The sequence below is a fragment of the Falco naumanni genome, chromosome 11, assembly GCF_017639655.2.
Source record: "Falco naumanni isolate bFalNau1 chromosome 11, bFalNau1.pat, whole genome shotgun sequence".
NCBI classification, from domain to species: domain Eukaryota; kingdom Metazoa; phylum Chordata; class Aves; order Falconiformes; family Falconidae; genus Falco; species Falco naumanni.
The window spans coordinates 10,247,981-10,262,946 of NC_054064.1; positions in this window are offsets into that span (position 1 = coordinate 10,247,981).

A 14,966-nucleotide genomic window follows, 5' to 3' on the forward strand; every position below is an offset into this window, starting at 1 on the left:
TATATTATGCAAAGTAGTTGCCAGAATAAAAGATCACACAACAAAATAATGTTCCCATTTCTTTTTGATGCATTAGTGTTGTCAGTAGTGTAACCAACCCCAATTCATTCTATAGTATGCTTTTATATAGCTACTATTTTACATGTTGTACATAACTTCATATAGACTGTGATGCAACCAAAATGCTACAGCTCTTACGTGAGACACTTCCAGGCTCTGCAGTGGATTTAAAAAGCAAATTAAATGAAAAAAAAAAAAAAAAGCATCAGCTTTGTCTCCCCCCTCCCCGCTTAGTACTGTTTCTACACAGGATCAAGCATCTGTCCAGCTCCAGTGACATAAGATATTTTATAGATAAGTAGCCAACACAGCTCACTAAACACCAAAGAGCAAAGGAAACATTTCTGGGATCTGCCAGTGCAGGTCTGGGCTCAGATTTAGCAGCATTACTTCCTGCTGAATATCCCTGGGTGCAGGGCACACAGCAGAAGGCAACAAATGTAGAACTTGGCTAAAAACTCTTTCCCCAGAAAAAGCACAAAGATGAGCTTAAAACAGGGAAGAACAAAAGGGTACATTTACACATCTCTGTTTAGTGCTGGGAAATGCTGCTAGTCAGACTCAAGCATCAGCTCTATGAATGCTGCTGAGCTTACTAGCTTTAGCAAGTTACTGAACAGCGAGTACATTCTGTCTCCCTGGTAGCAGGGCAAATCTATATCCCTGCTCCTCAAGTTTATTTCTCAGTAGTTATGAGAGATTTTACAATCAAGTCTTTATCAAAAGCTAATAGAAAAATACAAAGAGGAAACAGAATTGGTAAGAGACATAATGTCCAGCATACTCTGGCTGGATGTACCTTGGCCTTGTATTGAATGCACAGGTTGACCTTAGAGTACTTTGCAAGCAGAAACAAGCTTGACTGGCTCATTACCAAAGCAGACATGAGCTCTTGCCTATGCTACAAGATGCTCACAAGTTGTACAGCAAAACCCCTGAAGAAAGCCTCCTGGCATTATGGGCAGGGCTAGCACAGCACTGAACTCAAGGCAGCTACGATAACATCCCTTCCCAACTGTTCAGTATACAGGCAGCCCAAGATGATTTCTGCCTGCAAACATCTGTACAAACTTCTGAAAAGCAGTGCTTGTAGGCCCTGTAATACATAGAACATCATCACAGTGTTCATTTAGACTTTGCTGCTCTGAACCATGTCCCTTTAATGGGCTAAACAGAGCTCACAATCTTTGTTTTAAAATACAGCTACTGTCAGCTGTAAGGAAGATGACATATACCCAAGACGTAGAAAACCCAAGTTTTGGTCTTTCCTCTCACTGAAGGGGTCAAGCCCATGTTACACAGGACTTCTGATAAAATATGAACAATTATTCAATTGATTATTTACTCAGCATATTTACTCTAAAATATTTTATTACTTGACATATTTTATTATTCAACATATTTATTTAAAATTGTGGCAGTAGAACCCACTGAACTCATTTGCAGATTGTTTATCCAGCCACCCGTACTAGAGGAGCTTGCTATAGGAATGGTCTGGCCTCTCAGCTGCTCAGATGGTTTGGTACAAGTATCCTGTTAGTGAATTAGAAGGATAATTCAGGATAACTTACATTTCTTACATCACTCAACTATGTATTTTACATAAGTACCTTAAAACAAACTCTTCACATTAAAATTTACAAAACACTTGCCTACCTTCTCAAACACATGCCCTTCCTTCACTCAAAACCTTCTGAAACTTTAGCATCTCTATATAATAGCAGTTAATTGCTCAATTTGCAGTTACCACATCACCTGCTTACTGTTTAGGACAATCCCAAACCAATAGGGATTCAGTACTGTAATCAGCAGCAGGTGCTAAATGAGCTGTTAAACCCTGTCTGCAGTGGAACAGGAACTGTTACTTGTTCTAAATTAGGCTACCCTTACTCAGATTACCTATATGGCTAATTTTATATGTGATGTATCTCCCTCCAAAAGTGTGGCATGTTTTTCCTGGTAGTCTTTCTTTATAGTATTCTCTAAAACACCATTTTGTCTATTTTCAAACACTGCATTTCATTCACAAGCACATATCCTTGGCATGCAAAGAAAAAAGTGTTAAACTTGAATGTACAGAGCCCTTTGGCATAACACCATCATTAGAGAACTAGAGAAACCTAAACCAGCCGTTCCATTGAGGAGCATTAATGAAAAGAGAACTTTCTGCTTGTAGTCTATATTCCCAGAAGAATGGCTAACTGCTATTCTTTTTAAGGAACTGAAGAGTTGTCATCTCTGTGTTGCTATTGCACTGATTTGTAATCACTATTGGCAACAGTAGAAAGCATTACAGAATCTGCCAATTAATTCAGTGCAAATTTCCAGTAACGACAGGCCAGTGGAGAGTCCTGGCCAAATTTCTTCTGAGTTCAGAGGAAATTAAGGAGATAAAAAATTGATAATCTGAGCCTGTCTTTGTTTTCTTAATAGAAGGTGCACCAGAGGATGGCTATCACAGTTACTCTCTGGAGAAGCTGCCAAGTAGCAATGGTTATGTGCTGCACTTCAGGAAATCTGTGCCAAACTTCTCAAAAAAACAGGTGCCAAAAGTTAGATTCATATCTCTGTTTATGCACACAGTGTTATGACCTGCATTTGATTAGCTCCCATGAACTTTGGGTTGTAAGCCTGAATCACAACTGTGCAAGGTTTTAATTAGATATTCGGTCACTCTGCCCTTTCTTAAATTCCAGCCATTTACTTGCATGCTTATACACAAAGCTGGAAGCTTAGGTCTGAGAGGCAAAGTGAAAAATCTGAACCATCCCAAGCTAGTAACAGATAACGACCCTCACAAGGTAGCATAAAAAATAATTCCAGCAGGAGAAGCCCATTGCTGAAAGATTGGAGTTTAGCAGGTAACTAACCATTGTGCACAATGCTACATTAGTACTGACCGGTAACGAAGTGATTTTAAAGAGCTACTATGATTTCCTCATTACACATGACTGCTACATGTCTCACCAAAGGCTTGTATAGTTTTGTCCAAAAATGGTGTATTAATTTCCAGTAATAGTTGCACATCCTCAATACCAGTATAAGAAAGAGTATGGAACAAAAAGTGCATCTGATGCCTACACAAATATTTTCTTTCCAAATCTTATTAACACTTAAAAAATACCTTGTAGACTAATTTCCAGCATCAAGCTAGGAAACAGTCTAAAAATACAACAGAATGTGAGATAAGACCATTTTTCATTAATTTTGTGGTTCAGTACAGTTTGCACTGCAGCTTTTTCAGATTTATTGCAGTTTCAGCTCAGCTCAATGTATTGTATGCAGAGGAAATCTCTCACATACAGGGTGATTCGTCCAAGCCATACCAGATGGGTAAGCAGAATTTTTTATACCTTTCCCTGCTTATCATTTACATAAGTCAATATTAGTCCAGTCTTTGGTAGTATTTGGTGCTATTCACAAATACTGCACCTACTCCTTAAGTTTCCTTAAGTTGCCTTCCAAAAGGAAGGCAAAAAACCTCTTCCTGTTGAGTGAAAAGAAATTGCTTTGCAAGAGCACAGTAATTCCTACAGCCCTCCTTTTACAACTTATATTTCAATGCTATGTAGCAAATCCTGGCATTATAAAACTAACCAATTCATCCTCAAAGGAACTGCTTGCCAAATTTAGCATATCAAAACTTGCCTCCTGTTTCCTATTCCCCTCTGAACACAGACGTAGTTGAAAACAAGAAGTCATGGTACCCTGCAAACCATGTGATACTCAGTATGTTTCCTGACCTTCTCAATGTCTCTTTTCCTTTTTCTCCTTCCCACATTTCTCTATTACCAGTCCTGTGCTTTGCAGTTATGTTCTTAAATTGAATTATCTCCAATTTTTATCTTTCCCCTATTAGAAGGGACAGTTTGTATCCAGCTATCTACCCTGTTCTTTGAGATTTCCTTTCCTATTGCAGGAATGATTCAGCTGATAATGAAACAACTGCTGAGACTCCACAACATAAAGCAGCACTTTTAGTTTGCCTTGTTATGATATGCTGCAAATCTTGATAGGGGCTCAGGTGCTGGCAGCTGAGTTCTCCCTGCAGCAGGCAGACAGCGAAAGTAGGAACTTCTGCAGCCATCCAAGGAATGAAGTCTCTGTTCTTCAGCTAGATTTCATGGACATTTTTCACGGACTTTTACAGGATTGCAGTAGTTCCATGTTTTTCTCATGAGTTTGCTAGTAAAGCTAATCATAAGTCAACATTCTGCTAGAGGAAGTCACTCAAACCCTGACTGTGTCTTTCTATGAAAGACTTCCAGCCTCATTCCTGGGAACTGAAGGTTAAATAAATATTTTTGTCAATAATGTAAAATATTATTTTATGCAATGTAAGACTTATCAGACAAGTTTACCTGGAAATATGGCAAATGTTTACAATGTGATTAATAAGGAAAAGCCAGGAAACCACAAACAGGAAAAAAATGTTACATTGTATGGGTTAAACAAGCCCTCTGACTCATTCTCTGAAAGTTAAAAGAGTAAGCACATTTTTTTTCTGGCCACACGAATAATACAATTGCGATTAGACAAGTAGAGGGTTGTAATAAGATGGTTTCTCCAGAAGTTGTTCACTGCAGTCATCAAAAATACCAGTGAACAGGTTGCATTAGTGGCTCAGCACCCCTATGGCAATGATCATTTGTTAGCACTCTACATTCAACCCACAGGTTAAGGTAACGTTCATATAAATACTTGAGCGGGAGAGCAGCCCCTCCAGCTCGGGCGTGGGCCCTGCCCTCAGGCAGGCCTGGCAGTGGGGCCTCCACCTCTGCCACTCTCATTCTGATCTATGTCTGAATAAATTGCACTTCATATTGCCCAAAACACACATCCTTATCCTTCCCCAGCTTGTTCCTCCATAGAAGTTTTTAAACGGGTAAAGTCAGAATATTTTTGCTGGTATGAAGTTCTCCTTCCCCAGTGACCTCCCCCCCAGTGCAGGCCTTGCCCCGCAGGCCGCACAGCAGGAGCCATGGGGCAGTGCGGAAAGCAAAGCAGGAGGGCCAGGATGGCCAGGGGGTCAGCGGCAGTGGGGGGCCAGGCCTCAGCAGCCTGTCAACTGACCTCCATATCCTCAGACGTCAGAGGAAAGCAGGCAGCCACGTCTGCTGGCAGGCAGGCAGAACCCCAGCCAGCCCTGCCCAGCACAGCGGGGACATGCCCAGGAGGTTGTTCTCTCAGAAATGGCAAAGCCCACCGGGTTCCTTCATATGCTTTTATTTGTCATTGGGCATACAAGCAATTCCCACCCTAGACAATGCTAAACTCTGAATACTTGCTCTCGTTAAGACAGAAGAAAAATTTCCACCACATCCACTCTTGCTAGCCTCCTTCAGTACAGAAGAGCACCTCCTGCCTGCAACCATCATGTCCCTTTCTTATTAGTTTGTTTGTTTGTTGTTTTTTTTTAATCAGTTTCCTTGGTGGCCAGCTCCTTGAATGTGGCTTATTGCTGTTTTTTTTTGAATGCAGCCCCAGAATGTCTCCTTCTTCCCTTGCCCGCCTGATGCTTCTGAATTTCTGAGCTCAGACACCAAAACTAAAGAATTTTTTTTTCCTCTCAAAACAGCCACCATCATGCACTTCATGTCCAAGAATCCTTTCCTGGGTTTTGGGTGGGAAGACCTCTCTGGCATTGAGCCTAGAGCGGAGTGAAGAGAACAAGCCAATGACTCCTAATAATTCTTCATTTGCTTCCCCTGTTTACAGATAAACTATACAGATGTTAAGTAGGACCATCTAATTCTTCTTGTGAACATGACTTTGCACAGAAGAGTATTAACTTACCATCTTAAATAACTATCCAAAAAATAAACTAAGCTAAACAATGCTTTTAGTCTTCAGAATCGTTCCAGCATTAAAGAGCTGTTATTCAAAGCAATACCCCACTGAAAGAGACTTTTATAAAGCCTCTTCTTCTAGTTATGAGAAGAAATGAGGTTCAGGACACACAATGTCTCCCACAAGTACTATGCAGTTATGAGGGAAATGGAAGACAATTGTTTTGGAAACGAGACAACAGATGTCCTTTTCTGAGAACTGAGGCCTGGCTCCTGTTAGGAAAAGGTCCTTCTAGGCTTCTTATAAGCTTCCTTCTATTGCTTCTTATAGCAGTAATATGCAATAACTCTAAGTAGCAAAGCTATACAATAAAACACGCTTGGTTGTTAGCTGTCCTACACAATGAGAAGAAAATAATACACAACAGAAATAATGCATTTTTGAATTTTCAGCATCCCCATGACATCTATTTACAGCAAACCAACCAAAACTCCAATGTTTATACTACCAAAGCCAAGCCAAAATACATAGTAGAAACCAAATTATATAGCACTGTTTACATTCCCATAGGCACTGAAAACTTTCCTTGTGGGAATGTCTGCAAATAATTGTTGAGATTATTTACCTTCTGAGGCACCTCTTTCTTCTTTGAAATTAGTAAGCAAAAATTCTAGACAATTGACCTCTTACAACTTTCACGCACACTCATATCCCACCATGCTGGCACTTCTGCAAAGTATTGGGTAGCAAATTTGGTCTTGAGTTGTTCTTTTAACAATCTATTTCTAGTAAAAAAGATTTCCAGATATGGAGTTGAACTTATTCCTCTTGCAGAAATCCTGTCATGCTAGAGAAAGCCTTGAGAGGCAAGAGCACATCCATTGCAAGGTTAGAGAAGGAGTATTTTTCAGGTCATTCTCAGAATATATTTGGAGCAAAGGAAAGTAGATCAACACTCCTGTTGTTATTCCTTGCTTCTTTCCCAGCAAACTTGCAAGAAGAACCTTTGCTGGAAAAGGAGGTCCAGCAGCCATCCTTTCCTCTGCTTTTTTAAATCTTCCTCTGGTCCTGAGAAGGTTGATTCTTTTGATATCACACAGCAAGAGACAGGATCATTTAATAGAAGCAGTCTTCAGAGCCTTTAAGTATCATACTGGGAAGTTTGTTTTCCAGTTTTTCAATATGAGATTGGATTATTTAAACATCTTCCTGAAGTGAAACTGCTTATCTCTCTCTTAATTTTGGAATGCATGCAACCAAAATAATGTTAATAAGTTATCCAAAGCACCTTCTAAAAATGTAAGATATTCTTGCCCCTTGGAGCTCATGCCTCTCCTGTCCCTTCCCAGGGACTAATGAAATGTGAGAACTTTAAAACTGGAAACTTTGCTGCAGAAGTGGATTGCTTATATTCTTAACAACCCCAAAACAAACTTGCGGCACCCTGTGTATAATAATACATACCAGTACTAAAACTAAGCTGCTGTCACTGAAACTGGACCACAGCAGGCCTCATTGCAACCACAAATCCTGTGCCATTGACAAGATGTGCTCTTAAAACACCTGGTCTTTGAAACATATCCATAATCTTGACTGTAGTATTCAGCCCATCAAGACAACCCATATAATAAGTATACAAAAACATTCATACCTTATTGGACCCTGTCACCCAAGTTTTTGAGCCATGCAAAGCCCAGCAATAATATTTACAGACCCTAGCACTATCCCCAACTCGATCTATTAACTAAAATGCAGTGTAAGTCATCACCAACACCTGCCACTGTTGCAGTTTTGCTGGCCAGAGGTCATCCATTTAAAAAATACTGTCAGCCTTCCTTTACTAAAACCTCTCCTTAACTGTAGCTTAAGGCTGACAGCCTTTCTTTGAACAACTGTATAGGCTGCACTGCACTGGGATTCCTGCCACAGTGTTTCTCATGTGTTGCTTTGTTTTTGAGAGATAGTTTGTTATCTTAAAAAAGGTCAATAAATAGGACAAATAAATTGGAAAGTACAGGCATTTTTAAAACCTGGTCATCTCACAAGTACTCTGAACTGTGCAAAGTATATTTTGCTAGTGCACATAATGTAGAAAGAAAAAAGAGTATTTTATGTCATGTGTATCCTTGGTGAAATCTGCTGATCAGAAGCAGGGAAAGACTGGTGTGTTCCCCTTGTAAAGGAAAGAATAACTTGCTTCTCCAGTGTCCATCAATTCAGGGTTTAAAGAAAATGTTTCACAGCAAGGAAAAAAACATATATTTTTTTAAAAATATCTTGCTTCATCTAGCTGCTGTGCTGGAGTTTGGTTTTGGTTTGGTTATTTTCCTTTTTTTTTTTTTTAATAATTACACAGTCCCAAGGAAAACAAAGGGAAAAGGCATGATTCAAGATGCAGATTAAACATTGTGCCATGGGACCAGGTCCAATCTTTCAACCCAACCCTGTTTTCATCATTGTTACAGCACACCCTTCTAAAAACCGGCTTCATTCTTATTTTACCAATTATCACTAAAAAGGAGAAGTCATTTGATCCACAATATACCTGTTTTCCCTCCTAAATTTCTATCCCTTAGAGAATCCTGTTGGTGTCCTGAAGTCCAGGCACAGGATTTGCAAAGGAGTAAGCAATGCATTCCTTAAGGTATAATGCCATGCAGCCAAGGCAGTGTAACTGACGAAACAGCACTGACAGGAGGGTTATCCTGCACCCTCTTCCCATCATTTCCCTCGTGTCAGATATAGTGACTGGGCAGGTGAAAAAAGCACTACAGTAACCATCTGAATTGCACCCAGAAGTCGTATGAGGGCTAGACCCAGAGCAGGATGAAACAGGGAGCCCACTCCCTGCAGAAACAAATCACCATTAGATGTGTTTAGCTGTAAGGTGAAACCACCTCGCTCCATATCCCTTTTAAGGATGCACAAGTGGTAGGGCTGAGGGACAGCCCGCCTCTGCCAGCAGGAACATCTGGGAGTTACAGAGACTGAAATGGCTCATGTTTAAAGTCACTAATGGTTCTTCCATCTCATAACATAAACACTGTTCTGTAAACATATTTTTTCTCTTTTGCAAGAATTAATTGTCTAGCAATTGCCCCATTTTTCTTCTTCCTTCCTTCCTTATTAGTACAGTAGTTTTCATATAGAAAAGACAAAGATGAATACAGACTTCCCAAGACCAGGGTAAATTAGGCCTAGTGCTGTGATAAACAAATGTAAGTGACTTCTCTGTTTCTCCTTGAGGTAACATCTTGTCTCAACTTCCAGAAAGGGCAAGTCCATGGCTGACATTTCTTCCTGGGATATGACTTGTTGAGCTTAACGTTTTTCTTGCCTCATATGTTGCAAAGTCTTGACATCTGTGCCACAAAGATATAAATTACCAAGCACAAAATAAATCTCTCTGATGGAAGACTTGTACATCTTGGAGCCAAAAAAAGGTATAAATATTGTAACTGAAGTAAAGGACTGTTGTCTGATGAGGAGGAACACATAGTTTTTTGTTCCTGGTCTGTCATTCCAGCTATACTCACAGTTGCAAAGCCAGTAAAATAGTTAGCTAAAGTGAAATTTTTGATTGAGGAGCTACCAAAATATTACAAAATCATCCAAACTTTTACCATGCCTTTAGGCAGGCACAATCCTATGAATTTTTAAGGGAGTGCTTGATCACAAATGAGTTACTGGAAGAGAAGAACAGACTTCCAACAACTTGGCAAAGAGAAAACTTAGCAGTCTTTTGCAAGGTGCCTTGCCATTTGTACCACTAAATGTCTCCATTTACCATGCTGTAGCCTGCTTCCCACTTGCAGCTCTTGAGACATCAGCCCTGAGGTGCTGTGTCAGGGCTTTTTCCTCAGATGGCTACTGAGACCTCCCCTTCCCTTTCCTGCCTCTCTCCCCAAAGGTAAGATGCATCATTAGATCTGACGTATGCCAAAAGCTATGAAACCCACTCATAAAATGTTGTGTGTATGAACCTTTCTCAGCACCCTTTGTGCCACAAGTCCCATTTCATAAACAAACTAAGGGTGAAGCTTAGCACATGCCATTAAATATTATTTCACTGCTAGAGAGAGGAATAGCCCAGTGTCAGCTGAAAAGAATTCAGAAAAACACTGAAGATCGCTCCTGATTTAAAAATCAGCAATCAGGAACCTGTTGAAGTGAAGTTTTGGTTTTTTTCCTGCGTAAAAAAAAAAAAAATTGCATCTGGTGTCTTTTCTCAAAGGGCTCCTCTTGCCTTTAGGGTCTTTGTGTATTAATGGAGCTGCCTGAAGGACTTCCTATCCGACCTGTAAAATATTTCAAGCATATGAAAAAGTATCATCTGGAATGGTAGACTTGGATAGCCAACGCAGCTGACAGGGCTGTAAGAACAGATGCATGCCCCCAGGGTGGGAGAGCTCAACTAGCCAGGTGCCAAGACCAGGCAGGAGGCACTGCAAATCCAGCTGAGGAAGAGGCAAAGAGCTCGCTCTCCTCTCCACCGGCTGCCTGGCTGCCTGCCAAAGAGCCTGCCAAAGTGGGACAACAGGCTGGATGGAGCACAAATGAGTCTCATTGAGGCTACATATTCTGGAAAAATGCTTTCATTTGGAAGAATCAGCATTTTCTACCAGAAAACCAGTCAGCTGGAACATCTCAAACAGCTCCACTATGCAGTTTAGTCATTCATGTTTTTCTACCCATCTTCCAGCTAATTAGCTACAGCTAAGGCAACACATGGAGATTTGCTACCTCTGCAGGTAGCATCTCTTTACAAGGTATGCGCAAACCACCAAAAGCAGGTTGTCAACAGCCACTGGGTACTGTTTGTAATCATCTCTTGTCGCTTATTAAACACAGTCTCCTAATCCAGCCATTAGATATGGTTTGATTTCTTGTAAAAGATTAACTTATTTTTCTCACCTCTTTTATTTCAAACTGATAAACATTTTACAAGCAACAGAATACCAGATAATTTTGCTTATCTGATTTTATCTATACCTCATCTTCTAAACATACTTTGAGCCAGGGTAAAATTAGAAAGAGATGTTCTAAGCCCTTGGCACTTAAAATCTCTACTTTGGCTCAGCTGACAGCACTAACTGGATGTGATTATTTATATAGCTGTATAAATGTTCATGGTACTATTTAACCAAATAAAGTATAGACCCTGAGTCTAGCAAAATCCTGTGTGTGTACAAGGTCCTTACTTGTAGGCTTCTCAGGGGTAAATGCTTTAAATCCTAATGGTGTGGTGGCCTGAGTAATTAATAACACTTATAAGGACGTATGAAATGCCACAGTGGGTCAGAGCGATGCCTCATCTAGATCAGAGGTCTCCAGTGGTGGCTGAAGTAGCTAAGTAGGGAAAGCACAAGAAACCAAATCTTGGTTGCTCCATTCCCCACACAGTTGCTCAACATTAACAAATGTGACATTAGGGATGTTAGAGGATTCTCATCCTTTTCAGCATCTCTTTGTGGATCTGTTGTTCGTGAATTTGTTTAATGCCTTTTGGAACCCAGTGACTGCCCCATCTCCACAGCCTCTTGTGGAAGCAAGTTCCAGACATTCACTACCTGCTGGCTAAAGACATGCTTGCTTCTATTCTGTTCTAACTGGTCTCCTACTGCTTTTATCAAGTGATTCCCTAGTTCTAGTTTCACCCCTTGGATCATTGTCATTTCCTTTCTTTGCACTGTTTCCTTGCCCCTGCTAGACAAGCCCCAAACCACTGTTCTTTAGTATCCATTTACAGATTTATTGACGATGAACATCTCAGCTTACTCCCAGCAAGAACTAACAGCATGTGCCGTAAGGTCCCATGCATCCAGAAACAAAATAACATGGATGGCTTATGGTCACTGCATTTCTCAAATGGCTCTGAACATGACATTCCAAAAAGGACAACAATTAAGCATCAAACAGTAACTGCTTAGTAATGGTTTTGTCTTACATCTTGTGTACTTGCAACATTTCTTGAGAGCATCCAAATTTAACTACTGACTAAAACCTGGTTAGGAAAAATGGATAAAGAAATCAGGAACAAAATTAGTGTTTCAGCATTTCACAAAATGTGTGCCTAGAAAATGGAGGATGTCTTCTGCAGCCATGAAAATGGTATTGTAGGAACTAGCAGCAAAGTTCAGTTTATCCAGGAGCTGATGAAAAATCAACCTGGCAACGACTGAGCAAAAGGTGACTGTGGCAAAGTAAACAATGCAAATGGATGCCTCTGCCTAGAGTCAGAAAAAGAACTGTTGGAGCTCTCAGTCTCTCTCTCTCTAAAATTATCCTAAATCCCAAAGAGCAAAAAATGCTGCTATCACACTCTGAGAGCATTCCAGTCCAAATTGAGCTGGGCTGTAGATGAGGATAATTTCATGTGCATTGAGTCTGCTTCTTGAAAAGTTTGGTTTAAAAATGTATCTATTTAAAACCAGCAATTGAATTAAGCAGGAAGCTCAATGTATTACATCAATGGCTGAAAATATTCAAAGATTACATGTATCTTAAGGAAAAGAAGTCCCTGAGCATGTAAATTCTTGTTAATTAATGACAGACATGAGACAAAACACAGAAACTAACCACTGCTCCTCTAAAAGATGATAGCCTAATCATACAAAAGACAGTGCAGCTGCACGATTTAGTGCCCAGATGCCTAGGATTTAAAAACCTTGTGGTACCAACTAAACTAATCTAAAAATCTCATCACATCCCTTCACAGCAAGTTTAGCCTTCCACATACATTTTCTTCTGCACTGGTCTGACTGGTTTTAAAACATCATGTTTCTCAAATGCAACCCAGAATAAAGATTCTTGCTTTTGAGTCAATCACTACTCTCTCTGAAGGCAGTGACTAACAGCAGGGCAAAATAAAGGCTAATAGAGAAACTTTTGAGATTTCAAACCCTAAAAATCCTCTGTTACTGTAAAAATAACAGGATGCTTTCCAGGTAACAATTTCTCCTAGACTTCTGCAAACAAATAAGTAGAAATCTGACCAAACCCTCTTCTGTATCCTCCAGGAGAGGCTAGGTTCCCGACAGAGCTTTTTAGCTCAGAGTCTGCAAAGCAGAATGTTTTATAGTCATTTTGTTCCAAGAAGAGTATCTGCTGGCATTTATGTTATCTAATTTATTTTGTTAAATAGTATATGGTTTGTTAACGTAGTTAAGACTCAATTACTATTTAATCTTACTGATCCCGTCCTTGGACCAGGCTTTCAGCTATATACAGCTTATGTAGAGCAAAGCAGGTGAGGATAAATGTTAGCCATGTTGCAGGTTAGAGCAGCCAATATAGACTGCCACAAATTTTCAGGATGCTTCATACTTCCCCATTTCCTCTAGCATATGTTCTGGCACAAACTAGGGAAACACTAGGGAAAACTAGAAGCTGCCCACAGGCAGCTTCCTTACCTAGAAGAACTCACAGGGCTGAAAAATTGTTGTAAACATACTACATGATACCACCTGATCAGGTCAGTATAGACTGGAGAAAACATTCCCAGTTTCTTGTTTCTTTATCCTTTGGGTAAATATTTATAAATCTGCTCTTAAACTTGAGCAACTATAAATGGCAATGTCCTGCTTCTTTTAAAAGCTTAAAACATAGGATTAGTATTGCTATTTCACTGAGGATTTTAGAAAATAATTACAATCACAGCAGCACTGAATACACAGTTCTCAGAGTAGAACAAAACCACGAAAAGTAAAATAATAAAAATAAAAATATATACAAAGAGAAACCTTCAGCCTTATTATTCAGAGGGTTGAAAGTAACCCTCTGCCAGAGTCATTTTAAAGGGCCTGCTGAGCCTGAGGTTTCCATATACAGGAAGAAGGAAGCCACAGACACATTTTTCTGTAAAAGAAGAAGAGTAAGTGCATGGCCCTGGTGCCCACCTGTCTGGAAACGAGAGAGGGTCCGAAGGGAGCTCCCACCCTTGCAGGGCTGGGGCTGCCCAGCTCCGCCCTCGGGTCAGCCTGGGGATGTCTCAACCTGTGCAGGGGTGAGAACCAGCTGCAACCAGGGAGAGATCTGGAGTGAGTGCCATTGCGGGCCAAGTCATTGGCTGGTGTAAATCAGCATAGCTACGTGAGAAATTGGCACTGTGCTGTTTCACACAAAATGTGATCTCGTGTTGAATGTTGTTCCAGGAGCAGATAAGTAGCGATCAGCACAGACGCAGAATGGCAAATGCTAGTGTCTCACCCCTCGATAAAATCTCTTGGCTTTGTGGGTATAGATGGCTTTGAATACACATTTGCAGTAAGTGAATATGTAGTTTTTTGATCACACCAGGGGAAATGGAGGCTCATAGAGAACAAGGAACAACCTGTCCACTTCTAAAGGCTACTTTACTCAAAGGCGGTCCAGCCAGACTTCCAGTCCCTTCACCTGTGCTGCCAGCTGGGTGGGTGTCTGCCAGATCCAGCAGGAAAGCCACACTGCCATGCCTGCACGAGGCTGGGCTCCAGCTGAGAAATGCAGGGTTTGGGACTAGAGCCAGCACAGTAACACAGCTCCATCGCCAAGACAGCCAGCCCAAACGCCACGCAGACCCACTGTGTGTCTGACTGCCCCTGTTCAAGCAGACTTCCCCTATCTAGTTCCTCCAGTTCAGAAAGGACTCACTGTAATAAAGTCATGGTTGATTATTAAGCCAGAAACTTAAAAAGCAAGCAGACAGGCAAGCAAAACGAAGTCTTAGTAGATTTGCTTCCATGAGGGATGAAAAAATTGGGGATGGAGTTTAATAAAGAGCTGTTGTTTTCTCAGCTGTAATTATAAATGAAAATAAAGTCCATCAGAAGATAAAATGAGCTGGCTGGTGATGTCATTATAAATGTAAATGCAAACTGGCAAAGAGAATGAAAGTATCTCAGTTGGTTTGAGTTGTAACAGAATAACCTTTTGTTTCAATTCCACAAATTTGCTAGCTTTAATACATGCAAATTAAATAATATGGGGCAGACAGAAGATTTAGTAAAAAATATTCAAAGTAGCTGGCCTGATGATGCATACAGAGTAGTTGCCTGGCACCTCCCAAAAAAAAACCTACAGCAGAGGAAACCATCACATCCTTCTTTACTCTCCATTTACTTGCAAACTACCCATAT